This window comes from Nicotiana tomentosiformis, chromosome 6, assembly GCF_000390325.3.
Source record: "Nicotiana tomentosiformis chromosome 6, ASM39032v3, whole genome shotgun sequence".
Lineage (NCBI taxonomy): Eukaryota > Viridiplantae > Streptophyta > Magnoliopsida > Solanales > Solanaceae > Nicotiana > Nicotiana tomentosiformis.
The window spans coordinates 42252796-42262192 of record NC_090817.1 but is presented as its reverse complement, the minus strand read 5'-3'; the positions used below and the strand labels follow the sequence as shown (position 1 = coordinate 42262192).

Below are 9397 nucleotides of genomic sequence, written 5' to 3'. Positions count from 1 at the left end.
ATTATAACTCTAGTTTTATGTATTGAAGCATTTTTGGATGATTTAATTGTTGTATCTATATTCACAAGTTCATGTAATCGAGAGAGGCATAACTTGTGAATTCTTTGCATTATTTTATTGGTTGAGTTCATTAATTCTTCTTAGTAATCGAAAGAGGCTAGTTGAATCATTGATTAAACCTAGTTAGGAGGATAATCGAGAGAGGTTCTTCTAAGGACCAATCCACTACGCATTCTTGCATATCTTCACGTTCTTAAATTGGCTCATCTTGTGAGGTTAAGACTTAATTGAGAGAGAAGTTTTTGCTGAACGTATGAACTAATAATTGAGTGAATTCGAGAGAATCACTTGAACATTAGAAGTGAATTATCTAGACTTAGATCCCAAATAATTATCTTGCATCTATCCTATCAAAACCCTATATTCTCCCATTGTTAACCTTCTTTGCTTATTCCTTGCTTCGATTGTCATTAGTCATTAGCTTTAGACTATAAGTTAATTTTAGTTAGAAACAATTTAAATGTCAATTATTGATCATCTTGGATAGCAATCAAGCTAGAAACTACGATGCACAGATTATCTATGAAGAAGAGAGGGGTTGAGGAATTTCTCAAAATCAACCCTTGGTTGCAGACCAATTTGGAAATATAGCTCCCATGCCTGGGAGACCACTGCGCGATTATGCTAGACCAATCTAAAACCAGGGCTTATCAAGTGTTAGAGCACCTCTAATTGCAGCTAACAATTTCGAATTGAAGCAAGGGTTGCATCAAACCCTTCAGAATTGTTATGTCTTCAGCGGGGAGATGAACGAAGATTCAAATACACATCTAATGGAATTTGAGGAGATAATGAACACCTTTCAATACAATGGTGTGTCACAAGATATTGTGTACTTAAGGTCTTTCCCCTTCACACTCAAAGATGATGCAAAGCAGTGGCTCTGAAGCTTGCACACTGGATCGATTAGAACATTGGAGGAGATGACGAGAAAATTCCTTGATAAATATTTCTCCTCAGCTAAGACGGGCAAGTTTAGAAGAGAAATACATAAATTTTGCCAGAAAGAGACTGAAACTGTTTTTGAAGCATGGGAGAGGTTTAAGGAGATAGTTCAAAAGTGTCAACATAGTGGAATTGAACTCTGTATGCAACTCCAAGTCTTTTGGGATGGATTGACTCTGGCCTCACGCAGAACATTGAGCAATGCAGTTGGAGGCCCTTTGATGAAGAAGACTCCAGAGGAGATAGTTACAACTTGTGTTCACCAAGTTGATGTTACTACATATGTGCAAGCACAACTTGATGCTATGGCTAAAGAAATACGGAAGCTGACCTTGGCTATAATACAAAGTTAGCCTCATGCAGTGTATGATATATGCGGAAGAGGACACCTTACTCATGAGTGTCAAGCCTAAACTGAGGAAGTGAATGCTGTGGGAAATTATAATTTTAATGCAATGGGTCTGAAGCACTCCGATTTTTTATGGAGTTCACCTGGAGGGCACCTCTAATGCATGGCAACAAAATAACCCCAGATTTTAGGGACAAGGAGCTCCTGGTTTTGTGAATCAGCCGAGACAGCAGTTTCAGCCTCAACAGCCCAATCAGCCTGGTCTAGAAGATCTCATGAAGGCATTAATTGTGAAAACTGATGAAAGATTTGAAGTACAAGGTGAAGCAATTCGAAATTTAGAGAAGCAAGGGTTCTAGGCACTCTCCCTGCTGATACTGAGAGAAATCCCAAAGAAACAGTGAATGTTATAACCTTGAGAAGTGGGAAGTGTTGAAAGATCCCACCCTGATGCATAATGATGTGAAACATGAAAAAGAAAGTTGGGAGCAGATGAAGAATGATGTTGATAAAAAGAAGAAGGGCCAAATGAAAGCTGAGAAAAAGAAGGATGAAAACTCAATAAGGGAGGAACCTGAGGAGAGCAAGTATATGACTGCTCTACTTTTTCCTCAAAATCAAAGTAGAGAAAAGCTGGACAAGCAATTTGGGAGATTTCTGGATGTGCTAAAACAGGTTCATGTAAACTTCATTCATAGCAGTGCTCTCACAAATGTCTGCTTATGCCAAATTCTTGAAAGAGATCCTTACGAAGAAGAGAAAAATAGATGAGACTTCAGTGGTCAAGCTCATAGAGCATTCCAGTGCGATATTACAAAATAAACTGCCACAAAAGTGTGGAGATCCAGGCAATTTTACTATACCTTACTCATTAGGAACGATCAATTTTGATAAATCTTTATGTAATTCTGGTGCCTCAATTAATTTTATGCCTCTATTTATTTACAGAAAACTGGAGAATAAGATTGGAGAGATAAGGTCTGCACCAATATCATTGCGGCTGGCTGACCAAACAACTTTAATACCCGAGGGTATAGTAGAAGATATGTTAGTTCGGGTGGATAAGTTAGTATTTCTTGAAAATTTTATAGTGTTGAATATGGAGGAAACTAAGGAGGCCCCCCTCATCCTAGGAAGACCATTCTTAGTGACAGGAAGAGATATATTAGATATACATGAGAGAAAACTCATGCTTAGAGTAGGTGAGAAGACTGTGACTTTCAAGATGGATGAAGAAAAGGGGGTGCAAAAAGGAAAACCAGTTGCATGTGTTGAGTGAAAGTGAAGGGATCGAAAGAGAAGGCTACAGTGAGCGAGAAAAATAATTGTGGGGTGTATCCCAAGAAGACTAAGAAGAAGTTATCTGCATAGATGTGTGCATTAGTTCGGGCATGGGGAATGGAGCCCGACTTCGACTTAGACCCCGAATAGATATTCAGAGAAGATTCCTCTACCTTATGTTTTTTAATTGTGTGTGGGGTGGGGGATATTTGTATGTATGTATAGTAATTTTCTGTTTGTTAGTTGTAGTTAGTAAAGATAGAATTATTTTTAAAAAAACATAAAAAATTTAAAATTAATTTTTTCCGATGATGGATATCATCGACGGGTTTCTTGAGGGATTAAAGTCGAAAGAAAATAGACAAAAAGATTTTGGTTTGTAGGTAGTGTAATAATTCCTCCTTTATTTTTCTTTGTGTCGTGGTTCTTTTTCAAGGGTTTTGTTTGAACCAGGTGTAGGTAGTTTTTATTTTTGTTAGGAGTAGGAAACTTTGTATTGTGATTTGAATTGAAAGAAATATCTCTTGGCTTTATTATACTTTGAGAATAGTAAGTGATTTAGTTGTGACGCTTAGGCTCAATTTTTGACTCTTGTATAAGTACCTTAAAGTGTATGATCTTAACTTTGCTTAACTATTTTGACTAGAGTGTCGTGATAGTCCATTCCTGAGTGAATTACGTGACATGTGTGTGTGAGGTTTTGTGTTATTCTGTGCATTGCATTTGATGTCTAGATCTTGTCCCGTGTGTTTGCAAAGCGAAATAGTAGTTTATTCAGTTTTGGAAGCGATATAGGCATTTCTTTGTTGCGCTAGTTATATGGTTTTGCCCACCTAATTGTTATATAGCTTAGTTAACCTCGTTGAGCCTGTAATCCTGTTTCTTTAGAAACCACATTACAAGCCATGCCCAGTTGCTTGATTTGACCATCTATTTGAACCTTATACCTCTCGTGAGCACTTGAATTTGTTATGAACTTTGTAAAAGTTGAAGTGTGGGGTGGTTGGTTTGGCTTTTGAGTGGAACTATTGAAATAAGTAGAAAGGTGCAATATTTTGAAAAACTAAGAGCCACTTGAATTGAAAAAGAAAAGAAACAAATAAGTGTATAATTGTGAAAAATATTCCTTGATAATGGTTACTTGATGTAATTGTGCTTAAAAAAGTAGGGAGTTAATATATATTGATGTGAAGGTGGAGTTATGGTTTGACATAAGTATAGAGTTTTGAAGGTTAATTGTATGTATTAAAATTCTTAGAAAAGTGTAGTAACTAATAGTCAATGCATTTACACCTAAGATCAATCATACACTTTCTTATCGGATAATTGTCTTATTAAGCATTTTCTTTATAGTCACTTTATTGTCAAGACCTTGACTTAGGGAATTTAAATCTCATATTACCTGAATAAACTGTCACGTACCTCTATCAATGAAGAAGAATATTTCAGTCCTCTCAAAAAATCTATAATAACCATTAACACAACTACAATCTCATCTCGTTTTTCCTAAATTCAAGTTTTATTTAGTCATTAATGGCTTCATATAGGTTCTACCTATGAATTCATCATCCTTATGATCTACATGCCAATCTAAGCTATAAGGTTTCTAACTTTAATAGTAGAGAGAAAAAACATTATCCGGAATGTTGTTCTAAAGAAACTATAGGTCTCGGGTCTTGAAGAACTCCCTCAGTTCTTGATGAATTTGAATCTCTAGGTGTTAGATGATGTTAATATGACGCTGTTAAGTTGAATCTTTGATAAAAATCTTCCCTTGAGTGGATAGTGACACCCTAAGTCGTTTTCCCTCAACAAGCTCCCCAAAACGTTGTAAACTATAGCGAGTATCTCTTTCCTTAAAGTGCCCTTTTATTTTACGCATTTAAGGGTCACATAGGCCAAAATTTAGCCTGCCGCGTTGTGCTACGCATTGCATGACTCCCCGTGAAAAGAGAGATGTTCAGAGACTTGAATATATGTACTTTTTGCCAAAAATTAGCCTGTCACGTCGCGCTACACGTCACAGGGTCCGCCGCAACAAGATATGTTTTGGAACAAAATTTCTGCTCTGCTATCCTTTAATAAAATGGTCATAACTCATTGTAGTAATTTTCAAAAAATTATTGGTTTGAACTTTGAAGCATTGGAAAACTAGTCTCAAAGAGCTTTCACTCGACATATATTTCATAACTCTGTTAATTATGAGCTGGGAGATTTAGTCATTTAAAATTGTGTCTTTTGCAACTATGGTCGTCTTTTCCCCTTAAATATTTTAAATTTGTTTTGTACCACTTCTTCCATCTTTTATATATCTATACTACCTTTCAAGCATAAGATTCAATACTATATATCTCAAAACATTTTGAGCACTCCTATGCCCAACATAGAGTGCCGTGGCGAGAACATAATAAATAGTCAAAAAAACTTATGGGTATTATAGTTAAAAGAATATATCAAATTTATTAAGAGTAAGGTGTTAGGTGTGGCAATCATATATGTGATCACATAACTTATGTTACGACCCAAAATCTCACCAAAGATCGTGATGGCACGTAACCTCCAATACTAGGTAAGCCATCATACAATATAATGAAGACAATGGAACAAATTACAATAAGTATGAATAACTACAATAGCGGAATAAAACTTCCCAATAGACAATACACTGATACATAAATCAAACTCTCAAAACCAGGTAGCACAGAGATATGAGCTTTAAACCTAGTACATAAAGATGTCTCAAAAGTACAATACAGTCCAAATGTAAATGCAATGGTATCAGAGTAAAGGAAGGGGACTCCAAGAACATGCAGTTTCCATGGAGCACTATCTTGAATCCTCTTGATCGGAAAATGAACTCATTCCCTAGGTCCACTGCTGCCAACACCCGAATTTACACAAAAATGTACATAAGTATAGTATGAGTACGGGACAACATGTACTCAGTAAGTATCAACACTAACCTCGAAGAATTAACGACGTGGTTTAAGTCATGTTACTCACTAATCAAAGAACATTTTCAATATACATAATAACTTGCAACAGGAATAACACTGGATGCAATATCATTAACTCAACAAAATAGGAGGTATCAACTCAACACAGGTAAATCAGTTTTCAACAGTCAAATTATCAATCAATAATAGAGGAGTGTAGCATGTTAAAATTCACATAAAAGGACGTAAAATGCACAACAAGGCATAAAGGATTCACTTGCATGGCCAAGCTTCCACCCTTACACTCGCTTCCATCATCCGCCTCCACATCAGAATCAACAACATCTGTCAAAGTACCACATTCCGCGTGTACGCCATCAAGAGAGAAACATGGGAGGGCGACCCTAGGAGATGAATCCATATCTACATGCTGCATGGCAAAAACACATGTCATAACAATAAGCACACAACAAAGACCTCGTGCTATAACAATTATCATCAATCAGAACATCAAAGATCTCGTGCCATAACAATAACAATATTCTCCATGCGCACAGCAAAGAACTCGCTCCATCCTGACAACAACATCATCACGATCACAATATCCGCACGGAAGAGACCTCGTGCTCACACCAAACCAATATCCTTAACATGTCCATATGTGCTAAATCACAACAAATCAAAATAACAATTTATCATCAAGAGACATATACTCATAATTTATCAATAAGGTACATAAGGACATAATAATAATTATAACGTGCGGATGTGTGCTCAAGATGTAAAACATGACTACGCTAAATCAATAAAGCAATGATTCCACAAATGCCCATCTCGGCCAATTAAGAGATAATAATCCATAACATGATCTCTAGCATGCAACGATAAGCTCACGTAGTCATATAAAAATTATTCATGTATAATAGAGTGCACATAATCAAATTTAGGCATAATAAAAGCCTAGAGTCTAATCCGATCACACTTCATACATAGCATTCACATATATGCGCGTCACCTTGCATATATATATATATTGCGTACACATATAATAATTAGACAAATAAGATCCAATCCAAAGGGTTATTCCTTCATACAATATTAGGCAAGATACTTACCTCAAGAAGCCTAAATCAATCCTCTAAATTGACTTTTCCTTAGAAATTGCGTCCAACTGGCTTGAATCTAGCGAAATACAACTCAATAATGTCAACCAATGCTATAAGAATCAATTCCAAATAATAAAGCTTCAATCTTTATTCAATTCCCAAAACGTCAGCAAAAGTTAACCCTAGGCCCACTGCTGAAAAAATCGAGTCAAGTGTCATATCTTGACTACCCATAACCTCACGAGTACAAATATGTAATTAGATTTAAAAAAAAGTCCAAATCATAGCTCAAACCCCCAATTTTTATTTTCTTAAGTTGTAGGAAAAATCCCCAATTTTTCCTCAAAATTCGATGTTTTGGCTGTTATTAATCCATGTATATTCTTGAAATAATACTAGAAATGTAGAGATATCACTTACCCCAAATCCTTGTATGAAAATCTCCAAGCCAAAATCACCTCTCCCAAGTCTAGGATTCAAAATATGAGATAATGAGCCTAAATTCCGAAATTCCTAAAAGATATAGTTGCAGGTGTTGCATTTGCAACCAGGGGTTTGCAAATGCGAGAAAAAGGCTCACAAAAGCGAACTTGGTCCTGAGCAGCAGACTTTGCAATTATGACCATGAACCTCACAAATGCGACCAATTGTTGCAAATGCAAAAACACCATTCGCAATGCGGATGTCGCAACTATAACACCATCTCCCTAATGCGGAGCTAGCCTTCATAGCCAAATATCGCAAATGAGATCAACAGTCCGCAAATGCTGACCTCACAAATGTGTGCAGATCATTGCAAATGTGATGTCTATAGCACCAGCAAATCTTCCAACTTCCAAAATTAATTTGAAATCAATAAGAAACTCGCATGATCCCTTCGAGCCCCACTACAAACATCCATACAAGTATATAAACCTCAAACGAACTGAATCATAAGCCCAAAACATCAAAATAATATTTGTGACCGTGAATCAAGCACTAAAATACATGTTGCATGCATTAAAGTTTAATAACTTCAAAGATTAACAACCAATTGCCTGATTCATGCTTAACCAACTTGGAATGCAACCAAACTTTGCACACAAGTTTCAAATGATAAAATGGACCTATTCCAAGTCCCGAAGCAACAATCCAAACCCGATAGCATCAAAGTCAAGTCCCAGTCGACCTAGTAAACTTTCTAAACCTTCAAATTATCAATTTTCGGCAAATTGAGCCAAAGCCTAGAAACCTCCAAATCCAAATCTGATCATATGCCTAAATACAAAATTACCATACGAACATATTGGAACTATCAAATCATGAATCCTAGGTCATTTATGCAAAAGTCAAATCTCGGTAAACTGTTACAACTTAAGTTCCAAAAATGGAACTAAGTGTTCCAATTCACTCCAAAACCTCTCCGGAACAAAAATAACCATTCTCGCAAGTCACAAAACAATAATCAAGCATTTGGGGAACATCAAATAGGGGAACGAGGCTCCAGTACACAAAAAAAACTGGCCGGATCGTAACGTTCTCCCCCTCTTAAACAAATATTTATCATTGAACGGATTAAGAATCATACTTGAAATACCGAAAAGATGAGGATATCTGCTCTACATATCATACTCAGTCTCCTAAGTCGACTCCTATACTGGTTGACCTCTCCACTAAACCTTCACCAACGAGAACTCGTTAGACCTGAGCTTCCTAACCTGCCTATCCAAAGTGGCCACCAGCTCTTCCTCAAAAGCCCGAATCTCATCCAACTGCGGTATGTTGAAGTCCAAAACATGGGACTTATCCTCATGTTACTTCCAAAGCATAGAAATATGAAATACTAGATTACTCCCAAAAGATTAGGTAGCAAACCTCGGGCTCAGTCTTCCCTTCTTCCCAAACCTCAACACACCTTTCATGGGCAAAACTCTAGAAAGAACCTTCTCAGCCTCTGTGAAAGCCATATCACGAACCCTTCTATTAGCATAACTCTTCTGCCTGGACTGGGTTATGCAAAGCCTCTCCTGGATCAATTTTACCTTATCTAAATCATCACGAACCAAGTCTCTTCCCAATAACCTAGCCTCACAATCTCACACCAACCAACTAAAGAATAACAACACCGCCCATATAGGGCCTCATATGGAGCCATCTAGCTACTAGACTGGTAATTACTGTTATTGGCTAATTCCGCTAATGGTAGAAAGTGGTCCCACTGACCTCTAAAATCAATAGTGCATTCTCTCATGATGAGCGCAAAACGCAACATAAAATTAATGGTCTCTAGCCAAAGATAGTATAATAAAATTTTCATCTCCATAGGAATTGGATTTAAATAATGTTCAAGTAATTTCTAGTTTAACACTATTCAGGATGATTAACACTTTGATGATAATGATTATGATCTAAAATTAACTATTAAAATTAAATAAATTAGCAATTGATCACAGAGGACTAGAGAGTAGAGCAATGGGTTATTATCGAGACGAAGAATAAGGGGTTTGACATTATAGGTGCATGACTGCTATCCTGGATTTGACACTGTTATATTTCACTCTTAAGATTCTATCAGTTCTCATGAATTCAATAGGTGATTATCTTATACTTCCGATAAAGATTCCTCTCTCGCTTAAATCAAAATCTTCCAAAAAAAAACTAATGTGAAGTGCAGTAAAACTTGCAAGAAGTTATTGGTAGGAATGATATAAGAGAAATTTCTCACGAATATTTCTCAATCT

The 9397-nt window shown here is 36.5% G+C and overlaps 1 non-coding gene across 1 annotated transcript; it reads right to left on the bottom strand.

Annotated features, from left to right (window-relative positions):
- Positions 1-1031: 1031 nt before the first annotated feature.
- On the bottom strand, positions 1032-1138 carry LOC117277665 (small nucleolar RNA R71). The gene has a single exon (XR_004507978.1). It is a non-coding gene; the product is annotated as a small nucleolar RNA R71 (small nucleolar RNA).
- Between the last annotated feature and the right edge of the window lie 8259 nt (positions 1139-9397).